Here is a 21,209-nt window from a genome sequence, read left to right on the forward strand (position 1 = left end):
TAGGGGATTATTGGAGTACGTTGGTGAGAGAGAAACAGTGAAGCTAATTTATGTAAGCTTTATAAAACCTTTCAAGGTTCTAATCCAAAAGGAATAAAACTTTTTGGGTTCCTGTAAGACGGTGAATAAATGCTTATTCATGAAATCACCTTGGCTTAGAAACAGGAAGTGTTGGTGGTGAACTGTCACTTCACTGGAAGAAATTTTTTTTTCAAATTTTGTATGGGTTTCCAAGGAATTAATGGTTCCAGGACTAATCTCATTTCGTATTTGTATAAATGGTGTAAAGGGGTGTGTGTACAGTCAAATTTTAGCTTTTTAGGGTGATGAAATACTCCAGGAAAAAACCTAATTGCAGATGAGTGAGCAGAAATGGAGTAAACTGAGTGTGTGATAGTTTTCAGTGGTCTGTTTAGGGGAAAATCAGATGAATTACATTTATTAACTGAGGAGTCCTGAATTTAGTTCTAACCCGGATAACTATCTATAAGCTGTTGTAGATGATTCTCTTTAAATATTGTGCTAAGAACATCAATAATACATCCGTGATATGCTAGGCATTCTTTGGAAGAGGGTGGGAACAGCGTGTTATCTGGCCATTATGCAAAACCATGCTTTGTACATACCTGAGATAAGTGCTCTATGTTCTGTTAATTAAAAATATGAAGTGTCTGGACTTAAAGCAGTGTACTGCAAATACTTGTTCCTTAGAGCATAATACTGAGGAGGAGGATGTAATTGAGGTTATTAAAATATGGTCTTGGATAAATTCCTCAAATTCCATCATGCTACAATTGAGGGTGGGGTAAGAGTGCTTCTAGAAATTTTGTGAGTCAGTTTTAGGATAATAAAGAGCTCTCTTATACAGTAGAGAGTAAACTTGTGGAAATTAGTACTACGAGATGGAGTATAGATTGAAAAATTCTTGAAAATTAGATTCACAGGAGATGTATGCAAAATAGAATAATATTAAAGAAAATTTGAGATAGTTAGAATCTGTTTTTTCCATTTGAAAAATGACATGAAGCTCTTCCTTCGTGTCAGATGGAACTCAGGATTTGATGGAATGCTGACCTGACTGCACATGCAGTCACTTTTCCTGTTAAAACTTGGGAAGTAGAGTTGGCCTGACGAGACCACCCAGAGTGATGGTGGGCCTCTGAATGGCCTTTATCAGGTTACGGAAGTCCCCCTCAGCCCCTCGTCTGCCAAATAGTTTTTTTTTCTAGTTTGCATTTAGTGATATGATCATAAAATTCATTTTTAATGGTTATTACAGGCTTTTAATTTATCCTTTTCTTAAATTGAAGTATAGTTGATTTACAATGTTGTGTTAGTTTCAGGTGTACAGCAAAGTGATTCAGTTATACACACACACACGTGTGTGTGTGTGTATCCTTTTTCAGATTGTTTTCCATTATTGGTTATTACAAGATATTGAGTACAGTTCCCTGTGCTGTACGGTAGGTCCTTGTTGCTTATCTATTTTATACATAGTAGTGTGTGTCTGTTAATCCCAAAGTCCTAATTTATACCTTCCCCCTGACTTCCCCCTTTGGTAACTATAAGTTCATTTTCTAGGTCTGTGAATCTATTTCTGTTTTGTAAGTAATTTATTTCTTAATTTATTCTTTTTAAAAAGTATTTATTTATTTATTTGGCTGCACCGTGTCTTAGTTGCCACTTGTGGGATCTTTGTTGCAGCGTGCGGGACCTAATAGTTCCCTGACCAGGGATTGAAGCCGGGCCCCCTGCATTGGGAGCGTGGAGTCTTAAGCACTGGACTAACAGGGAAGTCCCTCTTAATTTATTCTTGAGGCAATTTTGATAATGCATATTTTTCTAGAATATTATCCATTCTACATTGTTTTCAACTGTTGGCCTAAAGTTGCTCATAGTTTTCTTCTGTGATTATTAAAAGTCTCTGCTGTATCTGTAGCTATAATTATGTCCTCCTGAGTTCTTTTTGCAACTGTTTTTTGGCTTGATTTTCTTGACATCACATTTTTAAAGTAGGGACTTCGCTGTTCATCACTTTACCTCTCAGCTAGTGCTCACATGTGACAGGCCCCGTTGACTCCTGTTGAACTGAGCTGAGCTTGGCTTCATTCCTTTGCTCTCTGGCCAATACTTGGGTGTCCATTGCTAGCTTTTCTTCCCCTTTTCTGTCCATCCCCCACAGGTAGGAATTTTCAAACATTCTTTCCTTTCTTCCAAGCCAGAATGCTCTTTTTATTAGTGATCTCATCCAGTCCAGCCTTTTGCCATTGCCTTTATTTTCGATGGCTCCCAAATTTATAACCCGAACCTGACCTTTCTTCTCAGCTCTAACTGCTCACTTGGCATTTCTCCCCGGGTGTCTTGCTTACACCTTCAGTGCAGCACAACCAACGGGAAACTCCTGACTTCCCTCCACCCAAACCAGTTCTTCCTCCAGATTTCCTGGTTTCTATTAATTGGCACTGCTACTCATCCAGGCTCAAAACCCCAGTCGTTTTGACTCTTACTTCCAAGCTCTGTGCAGCCTGCCTTCACAGTGTTGCCCGCCCCGCGTGTATAACATGACGACCCCGTCATTCCTGCTGTCACCACCTGCACCCAGACCCTCCTTGCTTCGTACCAGACGACTGTAATACCTCCTGGGCTTTTTGGCCGCGTCCAGTTCATCTTCCACGTTGAAATAGGTTTAACTTGCTAACGCACTGCGGTCAGACCACTCTTTAGCTTCAGGTTACTTGGTGGTCCCCAGCCTCCTCAAATAGGTCCAAACTCCTTAGCTTTCTAGGTCTTCCAGAATAGTCCGCCAAAACGTTCTTTCCTTGGTTTGTCTCCCCCTCACTCCCTATTACCACGCTTGTATCCAGCCTGAGAGTTTTATCTCTGTTCTGCGTACTTGAGTTTTTGTCCAGCTGTTTGCCCTTCAGTGGATACCCTTTCCCTCATCTCTGCCAGCTGAAAGGAAGCTTGTCAAGGATAATCTTGACATTCTTGACTGGGTTTGGTGACCTGCAGAATGCTTTTCTTTGTTCTTTCTAGGGTACTTACCTCACTTTGTATTTTAGCCATTTGGGTACTTGCTTAATACCGCCTACTAGATTATAAGCTCCCAGTAGGTAGGAACTGTTTCTGACGCTGCTTTTTCTTTTTCACTGCCTCAGCAATCAGCACAGACACTCAGCAAATACTGATTGAAAATAATTAAATGATTACCGTTGTTTTTTGTTTGTTTGTTTAAATTTTATTTATTTATTTATTTGTTGGCTGCGTTGGGTCTTTGTTGCTGTGCACAGGCTTTCTCTGGTTGTGGCGAGCGGGGGCTAATCTTCGTTGCGGTGCGCAGGCGTCTCATTGTGGTGGCTTCTCTTGTTGCAGAGCACAGGCTCTAGGCACTCGGGCTCTAGGCGCACGGGCTTCAGTAATTGTGGCTCGCGGTCTCCAGAGCGCAGGCTCAGTAGTTGTGGCGCACCGGCTTAGTTGCTCCGCGGCATGTGGAATCTTCCCGGGCCAGGGCTCGAACCCATGTCCCCTGCATTGGCAGGCGGATTCTTAACCACTGCGCCTCCAGGGAAGTCCTACCGTTGTTTATAGTTTCCTTCAGTGAAACTTCTTACACTCTCTTCCTAAGAAGTTTACTCCAGAATGAGTTAACAGTATAGAAGCGCCATAAAATTAGCCTTTCTAGAGATGTACCTGCAGGTGTACAAGTCAGGCTCCTGGGGTGATTGGCGCTGGCTTTCTTTGTTTTTCTTTTCTTTTTAAATTATTTATATTTTGTATTTTGGCCACCCTGCACAGCATGCAGGATGGTTCCCTGACCAGGGATCGAACCCAGGTCTCTGCAGTGAAAGTGCTGAATCCTAACTACTAGGCCACCAGGGAATTCCCGGCGCTGTCTTTCTAACAGGTGCTGTCTTTATAGCATAATGAAGCTCTGCTGCCAGTGAGTCCTGAGGTGTCACAATAACAATGTTGATTGATTTCTGATGTGGTAGAAGGGCTAGGTTGGCCCTCACCCCCTCTTTTGGTTATTTCTTTTAAATAAAAGATTTCAACAACTCATGATGATACTTTAAATTTTAAGGTAGAAGTTAATGCATGTGAATTCAGTATGGATTTATAAATGTAAGAAGTAAATCCCACTATCTTTGTCCCTTAGTCTGCAGAATGAAGATGATTAAAAAGGGGAGATTAAATTGGTCTAAATGGTTTTCTTTAATGTGAATAAAATTTAATGTGAATCTGCCAGTATATTTTACATGGGTGGTATTGGTAAAGATTAAAATCATGCTTTTGTAGTTGAAAAATCATAATTAAACTGTCCACCAGCCTGTCAGCAAATTAAATTTATGACATTCCATCATGATAAAAGATTCAGTAATACAGTGAACAGATGTACATAGGAATTATATTAAGTATTAACCTGCTACCATTTATAAAAGTTAGGTTTCTATTCAACCTAACAGCTTGAGTGTAGAGATGGACTCGCCAGGCCAGTCCTTTTCTAGGTATGTTTTGAGTTCTTAGTATGATCTAGGCACTGGGCCAGCTGCCTGCTTGGCGTGTCTCGTCTAGTGAGGTTTTTGGGTGTAGATATATATGATAAGCAAAGTTCCTTATTTTGCAAAAGAAAACAATTCCTTATGACAGTGTTTATCTTTTTAAAGGAGAAAGGCAGGCAGCTCATGTTCAGATTGATAATCATTTCAACAATAATCAGCATTTTAAGCTCTGGCAACATAAAAATACTGCCCTCAGTGCAGACACAGGCCTTGATCTGAATCTCAGTTTCTTTATCTCTGTAAATAGGGATGTTAGGAGAAGGAGAGGTAATTACTGTTTAGCAAACACTTTGATATTTATGCCCAGTGGCTGTGAACAGTTATTAAAAAGTCATTGAACAGGTCAGAATGGCAGGTGCAGTGGCGTGGCCAGAGTGAGGGCCAGAAAAGCAGACTCTTTGCAGCTTTGGAGAAGGAGATGCATGTGAAAATGTTCTACTGATTAAACATTTTATTATTAAACGTTTACAGTAAAGATTCCACCTACAGTCAGGAATCCATCGGTAGATATCTGTGCATTTCAAAATGTCACAAGAAACCACGTGTGTTCTGTTGATGAACACACATAAGTTGATTATTTCTTGAATATACAATAGCATGGATTCTCATTTCCCATAGTAAAGGGAACTCTCTTAAGAGGCTTTTTTTTTTTTTTTTGCGGTACGCGGGCCTCTCGCTGTTGTGGCCTCTCCCGTTGTGGAGCACAGGCTCTGGACATGCAGGCTCAGCGGCCGTGGCTCACGGGCCCAGCCACTCCGCGGCATGTGGGATCTTCCCGGGTCGGGGCACGAACCCTTGTCCCCTGCATGGGCAGGCAGACTCTCAACCACTGTGCCACCAGGGAAGCCCAAGGTAACTCTCTTAGAAGGAAGTGTCTTTTCATGAAAAGACAGCAGGCACCGCAGTTCTTTGTATTTGGACAGGAGTAGCAGGGGTGGGGTGGGATTTGCAGTTTGGTGTCGGGGGAGGGTGCCTGGACTCAGGAGCCTTGGTTCTAACCGCCCCCTGCCAGCCCTGGCCCTGCTGCTGCTAGCTGGCTGTGTGAACCTGAAGTCACTTTTTGCTCCAGCCTTTGGCACTGTTTGACCTTAGGCAAATCACCTGGATTTTTTTTTTTTTGGCCTCACTCACTCAAAACATTTTGAGGGTATTAGAGAAGATCTCTTTTGAGTCTGGGTGAATATTAATTTATTTATTTATTTTTGTAAAGTTTGGTCACGCCTCGTGGCTTGTGGGATCTCAGTTCCCTGATCAAGGATTGAACCTGGGCCACGGCAGTGAAAGCACCGAATCCTAACCACTAGACCACCAGGGAGCTCCTGTGGGTGAATATTAATTTTAAAAAAAAATCTGTGATTTGGAGAGCAGTAGCAGAAAATACTATGCACAGTGAGTTGACATTTATCATAGATTCTTTGAGAGAGGGATTTAATGCTTGTGCTACATTTAGAAGTTTACAGCTAAAACAAATCTAAATTATGAGCAATTCATCATTTTAATAGGATTTTACAAGGTACTTGGAATGGGTCCAAGCATTATATATATTTCTATAAGTTAAGGTTTAGTTGCTATCAGACGGCTGCTGTTCATTGTTTTTGTGCCGACTGGTTTCTGTAGCCCCCTGCCTGCCCTCGTAGAGAGAAGAAAGTACACATTAGGGTAGTGTTTGGGTGCACGTACTGTTAATCCAAGTATCCTTCTTAAAAAATGCTTTGAAATTTTATCTGGCTGAAAAATCATATTTCTGAATTTGAAGACAACTTCTGAGCAGAGAAAAGTTTATAAAGCGTGCATGACACATTTATAAATTCTTTGAAAAAACTGTCTGTGATTTGGAGTGATTATTTATCCCTATATCCCCATATGTCACACATTGCCTTTTTACCCCTGGGGAGTAACCATATTGCGTTATTTGTGATCCTTTGGAGTTATATGAAATGATAATTTAACTTTTCAGATGTGGTTAATCCACAGGCCCAGCTTCCTAACTATTAACATACATGGCATGACAGCCATAACTGTTTCCAGGTGTGATTGGAGAACTTGGACGGTAAATTACTTGTAGATGATCTCGGCCACTGTAATTTACTACAAAACTGCCGCTTTGACATCAGCAGTTGAAAAGAGCATGTTAACATTAACTCCACTTGAGACACATTTTACAAGAAGTAAACTAACTGCCTTTTTGAGACAGTTAAGTGTTTATTTTTTATAATACTATTTAGAACTCCGATTTGTCTTTTGAATAGCTGAAGTTTTGTTAATAAAAGCAGGCCTTGATTTACGTAATCTGGGTTTGTTTTGTGAGCCTTCCAACAGTTTGGGAGCCCTCTACCCTGTTCTGTGGCCCAGTGTTGGAACCTTTTCTCCCCTCAGTCTCATTTTTATCCCTGCCCTGGTCCAGAGAGCAGCCATCCTCTTTCCTCCACTCCCGCCTGGTCCCAGTTCCTGGAATGAAGTCTGTCTCATTTGCCTCCAAAAAAGACTCAGCACTGGTCAAGGCATAAGAGGGCCCGTTTAACACTCTAGCTGCTGTTGTTATTAGCAGCAGAAATCCTTAGCGATCTGGAGGGTTTGTAGTTAAGGAAGACAGAGAGAAGGCTGTGTCTGTTTTGTAGCCGGCCAGAGGAGTGGCATTCTGGGCAGAGGTGACCAGTGAAGAGAGTTGAAAGAGGCAGCAGGCTGGCCCAGGCCACTGGTCGTCCACTGGTTAGCCCCCACTGGACCCACTGTTCTTACCTGTGGCTGTCTCCCTTCAAGCTCAAAATTTCCTGTCCTCGACCCGGTCGTCAGCCACTCTCAAACGTTCACCACCACTTCCTGCGCCATCACCTTTCCTAGACCATCTCCTGTCCCCAGCATGCCTCCCCTCTGGCCCTGCGGGAACCCCTGCCCACTGCTGGGGTGGCGGGGGGAGGAGACACGGCATTCTCCTTTCAGGGTCCAGGGGCGAGCAGGCCGGTCATGGCCCCTGTCCCACTGCAGCCAGGTTGGGACATAGGAGCTTCCTGACACCCCTGATGGGGATTCTGAGTTTTCTTATTGGAATGTTTTTACTCATGGCAGTTAGCTTTTACAGAACTGTAAATGTATGCTAGTACTGTACAAATAGAATATGTGGATTAAAAAGGCCTTTGTTGCTAGTCTGAGGCCACCTCATAACCATTTATAACCCTGTTCATGGGAGAGAGTGCCCCGAGTTCCAAACAGTCAACCCTAAAATGGATTTTGGAAACACTTTTTTCTAGGAAGATTATTTTCTTTGTGAAACTCATGTTGAATATCTTCTTTCACTTTTTTTTTTTTTTAACCCTGAATTAGAGTGAAAGCTTCAAATAAGACTCAGATTCTTTTTTTTTTTTTGACTGCACCGTGAGGCTTGCGGTATCTTAGTGCAGGCCCCGGCAGTGAGAGCGCCGAGTGCTAACCACTAGACCGCCAGGGAATTCCCAAAACTCAGATTCTTAATGAAAGAGAAGTTAGGGTTTGTTTGTTCTCAGCGTTTTACACTGGTCACCCATGTTAATGTGCCAGTGTAAATCATCACTGATTCTCTGAGTTTTTGGATTATCTTTAATATGGTAATGGTATGGGAAGATTCATCCATTATTTTAGTTGTGACATTCTAGAAGTGTGTTATGTGTGGCAAAATGATAAGGACCAGAAAGGAGAGAAGTAGAAACTTTGCACCGATTTCATTGTTAAAAACAAATTTTAAAGGAACATTTGATCTGAGACATTGAATAAACTTCAGTTCTACTAGTGACTTTGTCCCTTGAAAATTGTTTACTAACCTGTGGGTCATAACTAGAGGCATTTGCTAATGTATTTGCAGTGACTGCTGAAATAATTCAAATTTATTGACCATAGGAGGATATTAAATATTTATCTTTTCTGCTTAGTGCCTGTAGTGAAATAGAATATAATTTAATGGTTAGTGGCTTATAGGCTGTTATTTCTGAAATACTATCTTCATGTACTTTATCCAGTGACATTACTTATATATTATATGTGTTAAAAAGCATATTTGAAATCTACCTTACCTGTAAATTTTGCTGCTTAGCCAAACAATATTCCAGAAGAGATTTTTAACTCTGTAGGGTGTGTGTGTGTGTGTGGGTGTGTGTGTGTGTAAGTAATTGCAAAGGGAGAAAAGTATGTTAATTTGTGGGATAGGGAGAAATCTATCATTGAAAAAGAACAAATAGCATGAAATAGTAATGGATTAATATTACTATGTGTGTGTTCTGGCACACCTGCAGTATCTAATGTATTCCAGCATGTTGTCAGGTTGGCAGTAATTCAGCATATGAAAATCTAGCAATCATGTTAGTGTTAGGACGATTAAATAAAAATGTATTTGTAGGTGTAGAATCAGTGAAAGAAGCTAACTTATTTAGGTTTCCTTCAAAGTAAGGAAAATGCAGTATTAAACTAAAAATGTCTTAACACAAAAGTAGTTTTATTTGAATTGATATAAACATTGTGAAGAACATAAAGCAGTATTTGCAAGTTTTAAACTTTAAGGGAAATAATTTATAGAATTATTTTGAATTTTCTGAAAACTTAGATCTTCAAAACTGACTTATAAAGATGATAAGAGAAGCTCTGATTTTCTACAAGCCCTAAGGGACTGTTTGATGGTTTTTTGTTTTGTTTTGCTTTCTATTTAATTTTCACAATCCTGAAAATGACTGCATTACTGTGGTTAATTAAAAAAAATTCAGATATTTTGAATTTTAAAATTACAAGTAACTTAATTTAACTGTCATTGGTTTGTCAAAACAGACAAATCATTTAGAAAAGGTTGGCTGATTGAATAACTACTTCTGTATGTGATACTGTTTCATGTGAAGTATCAGGTGTATTACTGAGTTCTGTAGTAGTTAACAACAGACTTAAAAAGCAACTTCAAATCTTAGCATGATTCCAAAAAGTCCTTACTTTCTTTTTGAGAGAAAAGAATCCTAGGAGGTTTTATCAACTGTACCTTGGAAGACACTGTCATAGAAGAAAAAGAGATCTGTACGGAATTGAAAGTTGGTGTATACTTGAAATGTAACATTTGCACAAAATACATAGAGGAGACAACATGGTATTGACTGTATTATTAAATGGAATGCATCTGAGTATTGGAAAATTTGGCCTAAGGTCTTTCTTTTGTCCTTTCTCTGTGTATCTGCCAGGGTTGTGAAAAATCTTGTAGCTTAATCCCCAGGCTCTATTTTACCAGAGGTTAGAATTCACTAATTAAAAGAATATAAACAAGTATGAAGCTAACAAGTAATATTATAAATACTAAATAGAAATATTCATGAGTAATATCTATTTTCTTATCTTTATCTAAATAATATTTATTAGTAATCAACAAGTCAATGAAGACACTTTTTTTCCCCATGCATGCATCATCACAATCTGTTTTACTGACTTTTTAGTGATGGATACTTTGATTCGTGGTTCTGCATGTGTATGCTGAGAAATGTACACATTGAAAAATTGGTTGAGGTACCTGGACTTCATTGTACCTTTGTAGTATTGGTCATTTTCATAGAACTTCAGCTACCTGTTTATTTTACAAACGCCTGTATAGTGCTTACCACGGGACGAGTGTTGATTCTTCTAAGTGCTTCAATAATACCAACTCATTGGGACTTACCCAGCGGTCCAGTGGTTAAGACTCCGCCCTTTCACTGCAGGGTGCGACTGTTTGATCCCTGGTTGGGGCAATAAGATCCCACATCCCACAGTGCCAGCGCCACGTGGCCAAAACAAAAACAAAACAAAAAAAACACAACTAACTCGTTTACTTAAAACCTGATAGCAGCCCCGGTTTGAAGTGGGTATGATCATTACCCCTGTTTTGCAGATGGCACAAAGGAGTCAGGTCCCTCAGCTGGTGTGCGGATCTCAGCGGTCTGCCTCCACCACTTGTGCTCTTTTTTTAAAAAATTTATTTATTTTATTTTATTTATTTATTTTTGGCTGCATTGGGTCTCCACTGCTGCATGCGGGCCCCCTCCAGCTGCGACGAGCGCGGGCCCCTCACTGTAGCGGCCCCTCCCATTGTGGAGCACGGGCTCCAGCCGTGCAGGCTTCAGTAGTTGTGGCACGCCAGCTCAGTAGTTGTGGCTCACAGGCGCTAGAGCACAGGCTCAGTAGTTGTGGCACATGGGCTTAGCTGCTCCGTGGTATGTGGGATCTTCCCATACCAGGGCTCGAACCCGCGTCCCCTGCATTGGCAGGCGGATTCTTAACCACTGTGCCACCAGGGAAGTCCCACCACTTGTGCTCTTAATCAGTATCCTCTGCTCCTATCCAGAAAGATCTTTCGTGGAAAGTTGAGTCAGAATTCTTTTCTTTGTCAGACCCCTTCCTCCCACGCTCTTGCTGACCAGACAAGGAGCCCTGGGAGGGGTGTGCTGGCAGGAATTCTCACCGTCTTGCTCTTCTTGCTGTTTGGGAGGCGTGCAGTGTGACAGCGTCTGGCTGTGAGTGGCCCTCCTCCGGCTTTGTGAGCAGTCCTGCAGAAGAAACTTTTCTGGATCAAGAATGAATTCTACCCTCTCATCCTGGAGATCTGGGGCTAAGAGTGAGAGCTGCGTCCAAGTTCACGGTTGAAGCTGGGAATGTGGAAGAAGAGGAGAGAGACAGTACTGTTGCCTGATGGGAAATGTGAGCCCCACACTGAGTATCACAAGTGCCAGTGTTAGAGGAGCTCCTTTTCTCAAGGACAACTTTCCTAGCATGCTCCAGATGAGCAGTAGCGGGGACTTGCTTGTTTCTGATTAGTGATTCTCCTCAGCAAGGCTGGGGGGGCCATGGTGTGTGTATGTGTGTGTACATAGGATTACTCTAAAAGTTGTCAATATTCGGTCCATACCACGTATTAAAAAATAGTAATGAGTTTATGTTAGCGCTGAGGCCTAATTTGTGAGCAGCCCCTGGTCCCTGGCATCTTCATGCATACGGGCCTGTCTCCATCAGTATATGTAAGGGGCACTTGTCTCTAAGTTTTGGCTGCTTTGTAAGGTGACTTTTTCCCCCCCTTTGGAGGTACCTTTGTCCTCTTTTCACACAGCCCCTCAGGGGTGACTCTTGGGTTTTCACAAAATAAACCCTATGTTGTGCACCTGCGCTCATAGCAACATTATTCATAATAGCCAAAAGGTGAAAGCAGCTCAGTGTTGACGGAGAGATGAATGGATAAATAAATTGTGGTCTCTACCTACAGTGGAATATGATTCAGCCTTAAAAAGGAAGGAAATTCTGACAACATGGATGAACCTTGAGGACAGCGTGTTGAGTGAAATGAGCCAGTCACAACAAGAGAGCTATTGCATGATTCTCCTCCACCGAGGTACCTATAGGGTCAATGCATCTAGACAGAAAGTGGAATGGTGACCGCCAGGGACAGTGGGTAGGGAGGAGTGGAAACTGGGAGTCACTGTTTAATGACTACGGAGTTTCAGTTTTGCAAGGCGCAAAGAATTCTGGAGATTGGTTGCACAATAGTGTGAATGCCCTTGTCACTACTGAACTGTACACTTTTTATTAAAAATGGTTAAGATGGTAAATTCTATGTTAGTGTATTTTACCACAATTAAAACAACGATGACAACAGATTCCGTGTAAAATCTGTTCAGCTGTTTTAGTGCAGTGGTTTCACTGGCAGACAGACACTTTCTGGTAGCAGCTGGCTCTGCCGTGGTTGAGAGCAACGGCCTCAGCACTACTCTCTAGGGAGCAGACGTTGCGGCACAAATGTGAATGTGTTCCATGGTTCTCGAGAAAGCTTATTGTGGACGTTGAAGGAAGGGGTAAGCAAGTACGGGGGGCCGTGTGCGCAGAGCTCACGGAGGCAGGAATGAGGGGACCATGTTCAGGGCAAGTGAGGCAATGACCATGGTTTATGTGGGCAGAGGTAACTGATGCCACCAGAGCAGGATGAAAATATTAAGTGCTGTCACAAGTCTCCATGTTTAAAAGTTTTGACTTTTTGATAATTTTGAGACTTTTTGATAATTTTTGGTCATTTTGCTTATATTTTATTTCCTACCATGTCTACCAGCTAGAGTATGTGATGGCTTTGCCAGGGATCCAGATACACTCCATTTATAGGCATTTATTATGTCTAACAGGTATTTCAAGAAAGGTCCTGAGCTACGTACGACGAGTTATTAGGATTGATGTAAAGATCAAGCCGGAGCCCCCTGCCCTTAAGAGCTTCATGCTCTAAAAGAGGAGATGAAACATGTGGACCAGTATAACTGAAATACGAGACAGGGCTTCATAAGCTGTATAAAGAAAGGTTTTGTTTGAAACAGACTAGAGAGATCTAATATTCAGAAGTGAGATCACGGGTCACGAGTAGGAGCAGAGCCTCGAAAGACGGGAAGGATGTTACCAGGTAGAGCCAGCCGGGATCTGGATGCAAGCTGAGCATCGTGACACACGGATACAGGGAAGGCCAGGGTGATGGACCTCTGCCAGGAAAGGCTGAGAACCCCGTGTCGTTAGAGAACAGGATGTCCCTTGGTTGTAGGAAGAAGAAGATGGGAAAGATACTTTGAGGCCAGATCATGGAGAGTTTTCAATGTCTAATTGAAGAGTTTGAATTTACATAAGCTGTGGGGAGTTGTTGAAAGTTTCCAATGTGGGAATGACATGTTTTGATACCCTCAGAGGTCAAGTTGGCAAATGTAGGGTTAGGAAGCAGGAGGGCTGGCTTGGTCCGATTTGTGATTTTTTAATTATAGAGGCCGATTTGGTTCTTTGGTGTCCATCTGAAGTAGGAAATTAGGTTGGATAAATAATTTAGGGAGGATACAAATTAGGCATTAAAAGTTAGGCAGAGGTGTTAAGGATGGATTTAGTTCACAGTATAGAGCTATTGAAAGAGTTGGGCATGATGAAAGCTATTTTATTTTTTTATATATACTTTTTCATATTCTTTTCCATTATGGTTTATTACTGGCTATTGAATATGGTTCCTTGTGCTATACAGTAGGACCTTGTTGTTTACCCATTCTATATGTAGTAGTTTGCATCTGCTAACCCCAAACACTACCCCTCCCCGTGTGAAAGCTCCTTTTAAAGATCGGTTAGGCAGCAGTATATAGAAGGCACTGTTTATAGAGAGAGACTAGTTAGTGAAGAGGTTATTGAATGGTGGAATTAGGAAGAGCTGGAGGAGGGTAGTAGCAGAAAGAAAAAGGAGAGGATTGATAAGAAGTAGAGGAAATGGTGAAAAGAAGGAAGGAAGAAGTGGAATTCACAATTAATAAGCATATGTGTGAAAAAGAATTTATTGCATGACAGGATAACTGACCAGTAATACCCACTCTTAGAAAATAGGTATGCCATGTTGGTCAGGCAAGGGGCACGTAGTTGTGAAATGGCTTGGCTGAACAAGCTGATGGAGGGCCTGGTGGCTTTCAGGACTGCCGAGCTCACTGTCAGTGTCCCGGCTTGGTTGGCTATGTCCTCAGAGGCGCCCAGGCCAGTGGTTCTCAAACCTCCATGCCTCGGCACACTGGCGAACTGCGGATGCTTCAGAAATGCGCTGTGACATATTTGCTGCGAGTGGACATTCACATCGTCTGGCAGTCTGCAAAAGAGAACCCAGCTGAGCAGGTTATAAGGGAAATCATTGCTTTGACTAAGCGAGAGCCTTGACCTCTCAGGCCAGTGCTGAGGACAGAGCAGAGTTCACTGCCTCACACTTGCCCCCGAGGGTTCCGGAGACCCTTCTATCCAGTAGCAGTGGAGAGCTGGGGGATCTGGGAAGGATGCAGCCCCGCGGGGATTTTACAGCACCGGCGCTGTATACGGCGGGACACACATCGATGTAATAGTGCACGCTTGCGACGGTCCTTGAGTTTGTTCAATTTGCTTTTGAGTCTTTTCATTCATTCATCGGCGTCGGTTAATAAATGAGTCCAGTCTTTGAACATGCCTTGCAAGCAGCTGGCAAAGACTGGTCCTGCCAAGCTCTTTGATAAACACGACAACCAAATATTGCAGTGGGTAAAGGTAGAGTGGAAAGAAGGTAGAATTTGGAATGTGAAATCTTAGGTTTGAATCCTTGCTTTGCCACCAGCAGTGAGACCTTAGGCAAGTTATTTAAACTCAGTTTTCTCCGTTTCTTTTTGTAAAATGAAGGTAATAACATTTTCCTTTCAAGCCTGCTTTGATGATTCAAGGTAATGACTAAAATATAGGCACTGTCCTCTGTGAAGAAGAGTAATGTATTTCTCACCTCCAATATGTGATGATTTCAGTGCTTTTTACTCCTCTTTGTATTAAGCAACCATTTCCCAGGTTTTGTAAAGCATGTGTTTCTCTGAACTATGGACTCCTGGAGCTTGATCTTTAAAGATTAAATAGACTTAGAGTATTCAGAGCACCAAAGCAAGCATTGGTCACTTGTGATTTATTTGAAGTGGAAAAAATATTAGTTTGATTGAAGCATGACATTTGCTGTTAAAATATATTTAAATAGCAATATATCTTATGTCATATACCTTAATACACATTATAAGTTTTGTGTTTTTTTTTTGAAGTACTTGCCACCCTCCCCAGAAAACGGTAGTATCAGCAGCAAAACTTATGACTAAAGCAGTCAAAGGGGATTTTGGTAGAATTTTCTATCAATTTCCACAGAAAAAGACTCATCTTTATATCTAGAATTAGGAATAAATTGGGAAAAAGTTTTAGTCAGACCAGCATTCTTGAAATAGACTCAGTCATATTGTAGTGTATCGTGGTATTGTGGAACATATTTACGTGTAGGTGGTTTTCTTTTAATTATTGAGCATAGTTTTAAACCTGCTTACAAATCTAGCCATTTGAGTTCATAGTAGGCTTAAACTCGGCACAGATATTCTCTGCTCAGATACAAGAGTAGTTGTGTTTTTAACTGAAAAAAAAAAATCGACTAGCTTTTTTAAAAAACTGCTAGAGATCTGAAAATTTTGGAGTATTTACTTTGTCCAGTTGTAGCTACAAGCAATTGTGTTGGCTTCATCCCCGACCTCTTTGAATTCCAGTTACCGTTTACTATATACTCGTGCTTTTAGTAAAAGAGTTGATTTACAAGTCTTAAAATGGCCTCCATCATCACATAGTGACTGCTTTTCATAAGTGGTGTTTTTTTCAAACCTTAGTAAAGGAATTCATGAAACACGAATATAAAAGTAAATCCTGTTGACCTGTTCATTCTAACCTTTTCAGCATCTCTATTCATTTCATGATGTAAGTCATGGTTTATTGTTTAAAACTGTAACTTGTTTCTGCGTGTGAAAATGCATTTCTTCATACTGCCTTTGCCGGGACTGTAACATCTTAATGATTTTGTTAACAATATAATTTGATTGCTACCTTATGGAATATGAGGTTTGTTTTGAAAATTTAAATGTGAGCCTTGAAAGATAAAGCTTAAATGGAAATTAAAGCTTAGCTTAAAATGAACTTGGATAAAGTCTGATTTTTACTTTGGTTTTTCTGCTAGTATGCAGTTTAATGCCAGAAAAAAATGTAGCTAGTATGCAGTTTAATGCCAGAAAAAAATGTAGCTATGAAAATAACATCAAAGTGTTAAGCTTTTAAAAAGTTGACACAAATTAATACATAGCAGTAATTTTAGACATACTAGCTTAAAGCAGGATTATCTCATTTACTTTTAGCTATAAATTTTCTTAGTGAACTGAAGAGAACTGTAAAAAGGAAAACATCTCTGTGTATAATTTATACAGTTGTAGTAGTTTTTCAAATTAGTTTAACATTTTTAGTAGCATTTTATATTTGAGCAAGCTAGAATTTTGAATCAGAATAAATTCAAAGACTCGTGCAAGCTGTAGTTAAAGTTTGAATATTGAAATGACCCTTTGCAGTTACTTATGTGCTGTACTGTATTGTGTTAGGTTATTTTAAGCTTTTAAATTTAGCATTCTGGCATTGCGTTGGTCAACTTAGAATTCTATTTTGTTTGGTTTTAGTAAGAAAGCTTTATGCTGTTGTTTCTATATGCAGAAACAATTCATAAGTAACAATTTTACTTTTGACCATTATTATAAGAAAAAAATCCAGTAAAAAATATAACACTTTTGCTAAAGTTGTAATTTAAACATGGAATTTGCTTTTTATAATTAAAAGCTATGCTGTTATGAGCAATTTGGGATTAAATAAACCCCTCCTCAGTGTTAGAACTATTTTCTGTGCTGACCATTCTTAAGTAAATGGGAGTATGAGAGGCTTTAAAACAAATTAGCTAATTAAAAGTTTTTATTTAGGAGAGAAAAGTACTAAAATTAATAAGAAATTATTAATTTCTTATCTTTCTGCTTTGTATAACTACCTTTTCCAGGTAAGCCTTAGGTGTTAGAATTGCTTTGCTTTTACCTAACCACTTCAACTGAAATCTTTCGTAAGTGTATTGTACACATTCACGCCTTTTAAGATTACATAAATTTCTCCTTTTCTTGTGACTGCACATGAATTTTTTTGAGTTGTGTTTTGCTTTTATACTATATGGCATCAGACCTGTCCAGATTTTGAAAACTTGTGTCTGATTTTTTCCCATGACTGCAGGTTCTTTCTTTTTACTATTGACTTTTGTAAATCCTTTCACCATGTTCCTCTGATGATGCAAATAAAAAAAACAGGTAATAATAGTAATTGCCATTTTTTGAATGTTTTGTAATCTAAATATCAACCCTGTATCAAAGGTATTATCCCCATCCTATACAGGAAAAGGTTAGGAGTAGAGGGGTTAAGTAACTTATAAAGGTCAGGAAGCCAGTAAGGGGTAAGACGGACTATGACTCAGATGAGTTTGTATATATGTGTAAATATGTATACACCTTTGTGAATACTACCCAGATCCCTACAGAAAACATTTCCAGCACCCCAGGAGACTCTCTGTGTGCCCCCTCTCATCAGTATCCTCCCAAAGATAACCACTATTCTGCTGTCTATCCCCATAGATATTGATTCCTCCTTGAGTAGTTTTACCTAGTCTTGAACTTTATAAAAATAGAGTCATATAGAAAGTACTCTTTGATACCAGGCTTCTTTTCCCCAGCATTACATCTGTGAGATTCATCCATGTTGTAGCACAGTGTTTATTTCTTCTTCTTCATTGCTGTATGGCTTTCCATTATGTGACTGTATTAACATTTTTGTATTCATCTTATTGATGGACATCTGGGTCATTTCCATTTTTGGCTTTTAAGAATATAGCTGCTATGAACATTCTTTTACATGTTTTTAGTTTTATACTTTTTTTTTTTTTTTTTTTTGCGGTACGCGGGTCTCTCACTGTTGTGGCCTCTCCCGTTGTGGAGCACAGGCTCCGGACATGCAGGCTCAGCGGCCATGGCTCACGGGCCCAGCCGCTCCACAGCATGTGGGATCTTCCCGGACCGGGGCACAAACCCGTGTCCCCTGCATCGGCAGGCAGACTCTCAACCACTGCGCCACCAGGGAAGCCCCTTATACATGTTTTATGCTCACTTCTCTTGGGTATACACCCAAGATTGAAATCCTGGGTCTCGAGAATAATGTTAAGTTGAGCTTCAGTAGGTACTGCCAGTTGGTTTTTCAAGTGTTTGTACACGTTTTCATTCCCATCAGCAATGTATGGGGTTCTAGTTGCTTCACATCCAACATTGTTGGTCTTATTAATCTTTTCCCCTTTTAAATTTTATTTATTCTGGTAGGGTATCGAGTTTGATATCAGGGAAATGAAAATTAAAAGTTATGTTTTAGAATGAAAAGATATTTAACGTGAAATGTATATTCCTATTCATATTTAAAGATTAATGGTCATGTGCATGGTCTTGAATACTTGAATATTACTGAGGGTTTTTTTTCCCCCCTAATTCCTATCTTTGTAAGCAAGCTTTTATTGCTTTTTTATTAATAAAGTTTTTCTTATAATAAGGACAATGAAATATTCTAGAAACCACTTGTTTCATTTAAAATTTTATTTAAGGGAAATTTTAAAGGAATTTAAAATGATAAATATCTTTATTGAATAAATCAAATTTACAAGTGATGTCTACAAAGGAGAATTGGTGAGAACGAGAAAACTTGTATCCAGGAATGTCACAAACTTACTAATTGTCTTATAGAAGAGCTTAGTAAAGACCTTTATGAATAGAAAATCTAGGTCTTTTTTTCCATCAAAATATAGCAATAACATATGATCTATGGGACTTTAGACATTTATTCAGAGTATGGTTTACATAGTCTTACAGTAAGTTATTCTGCTAAAAATTACTTGAATTGATTAGTTGTTTTTCCAAGTTTGTGCAAGTTACATGTGTTTGCCATTCCTGTATGAGTCTCAGGTACGCTGATTAGTCAGGCGGTCTCATCTGAAACCAATGTATAATAGTGCTAAGTTGTATGACCTGCCATTCCAGTTTCACAGTGTTTTTGTTTTGCTCAAATAGATGAAAGGTTTAAGTATGGCCACACTGGTACTGCATTCCTGGTGATCTTGGTAGGTTAATGACAATCTTTGTCATAGAAGTCAGGAAATGTGGGTTGAGCCTATGGGATACATAGGCTGGTTCATTAAAATGCTGTCTCCCAAAGCACTGAGGATTGTTGGAAGCACTTGGTAGGTCGTACAGCTTTTAAAACCTATCTGTCTATCTATCTATCTATCTATCTTTGTTCTGTTCTTTAGAGTCTTTTAATACATCATGTTTAATCATTATCTACTGTATGATTGCTTTCTCTAGTAAGATTAAAAATGACTTTGGAAAGTCAGGTAAATTTCTTTCTGCTGTTTAGTATGTTTGTTTTAGCTGGAGGGTTTTGGTTAGTCGTGAACACCGTCATATTGTCAGATCATACTGCTGCTGTATTTAACTGGTTGGCTTTTAACTGAATTAGCTTTGTCAGTCAGTGTTGTGATTGATGCCACTTTTTTTTTTTTTAACTATAGAGAATGGGTTTAAGAATTTTTAAAGTAAATATCTTTGAAATACAATCAGTTAAGGCAGTTTGGTGCTTAACAAGCTTTGAAGTATCTTTTGGACAATATTTGAATGGATCTTTTAAGAATTTCAGGGGAAGGTAGGTGTATATTTATGAGGAGAGGAGACATACAGGAGTCTTGCTTTCTGTTGAGTCTTCTTTTAACAGGCATACTTTACTCAATTTATTTCGAGTATAGTATCCAAAATGTAAATGAATAGATGGCAAGATTGTTGTTCATTTGAAGACTGTTCATGTGTGCTTGTGTTGTATGGAAAGAGATGGCACAAAGCAGAATGAATTAATCTCCTTGAGCAAACTTCAAGAAAATCTGTAATCTTGTAATAGAAATGGAAAAGTTTGAAGTTAGGCAAGGAAAGCTTAAGCAAAGGCAATGAAGTGGGTAGTTGCTAGTAAAGAGCTGTCAGGACAGGACTGAGTTACTGATTGTCCTACTCAAGAGTGCCGTCTCTAGAGAAACCCAATAAATGAGTTATTTATTAGAACCACAGTAAGGTGGCTGAGGCCTTTTAATTTTTTAAGGCCATTTCTGCCTTATGTAAGTCAGTGTTGAGTTTATGGACTACCACCAATAAATTTATTTTAAAGTTTAAAACCGTCGAAGACTAAATACTTCATCACCTCTCCTCTTCCACTTTTATGTACCTGGAAGATCCTGGCTGTTGGGAAGATAGCTTAGAGTTACCAGAGCGTTTACTCTGCATAAGGGACAAGGGCACTAGCTTTTGGGCTTAATATCTTCAATATTAGATCACTGAGGCTATGACCAACAATCTTTATCATTCATCATATGTAAGTAACATAAGAAAAGAAAAACCTGCTATCAGTTTTCCTCATCTGAACCTTCCATGTAACAGATAATTTTATAAAAGACATGCCCTTCAAGTTACTTTAAGTTCTCTGTATGATTCTAGAATCAAAACACTTGAACTGTCCCTCCCCCTTTCTCTGTATGTGAAGAGTGGAAGGGTCAGTTTTCCGTGATTTTATTTGTATTAGTTTTATTGCTGTCACTAGTTTGAACTAATAGCAATGAAATGCCTTTATCCTTTCACGTGTATGTGGGAAAACTTAGATAATAAGGTCAAGAGAATGTGTCCTTCATACACACACATACACAGACTGATATGTACCTGGTAGTAACTTAATTATTAAGGGTAAGAACATTAGTACTTCATATGCATAATATACACAGACTTAGAGTTTGTGTTATAAGTACTAGGCAACTCAGAAATCGTACTGCGTTGAACTGTATCATGGGTGCCAGGAGGATTGAGAAAAGTATTATTAAGAACAGTTGAAGTTTCTGCAGAAATCTGTGAAACCTTAGCCCAGTGTTTTTGGCTTCTCTTGCTAGTTATGGGGAGGGAAAGACTAGTCCAGCCTGGCTTTCTGGTGGCTCCCTTTGAGCTGTCTGCCACCGGGATGGTAGGTGTGTCCCAGGGAGAGCAGTCTACTGCTTAGGTGGTAATGGCCTCCATTTATGAGGTGATGAAGTAGAGGTGACTAAGCTTTGGCCAGAAAGACCAGACCAAGTTCATGGGGCCACCCATGTCAGAGATCCTGGGGGAAAGCTAAGTCTCATTTTAGCCTCTATAAAGAATAGATTATATTCTTCTTCTTTTTTTTTAAATTGGCCAC

At 39.8% G+C, this 21,209-nt stretch overlaps 1 protein-coding gene across 11 annotated transcripts in view; it reads left to right on the forward strand.

Moving 5' to 3' along the window:
* Window positions 1-21,209, forward strand: part of NCOA2 (nuclear receptor coactivator 2) — a 273,875-nt gene that overhangs the window by 54,624 nt on the left and 198,042 nt on the right. For 2 of the 11 annotated variants that reach the window (XM_027127936.1, XM_027127932.1), the window contains exon 1: window positions 19,076-19,189. The exons of 8 other annotated variants lie outside the window; for them this stretch is intronic. The gene's annotated coding sequence lies outside the window, so the exon portion shown is untranslated. Of the gene's footprint in view, window positions 1-19,069; window positions 19,190-21,209 lie in introns of those variants that run through there. One more of the 11 variants, XM_027127930.1, reaches the window with a different exon arrangement.

This window comes from Aethalodelphis obliquidens, unplaced genomic scaffold, assembly GCF_003676395.1.
Source record: "Aethalodelphis obliquidens isolate GAN/ISIS:26980383/991018 unplaced genomic scaffold, ASM367639v1 scaffold33, whole genome shotgun sequence".
Taxonomy (NCBI): Eukaryota; Metazoa; Chordata; class Mammalia; order Artiodactyla; family Delphinidae; genus Aethalodelphis; species Aethalodelphis obliquidens.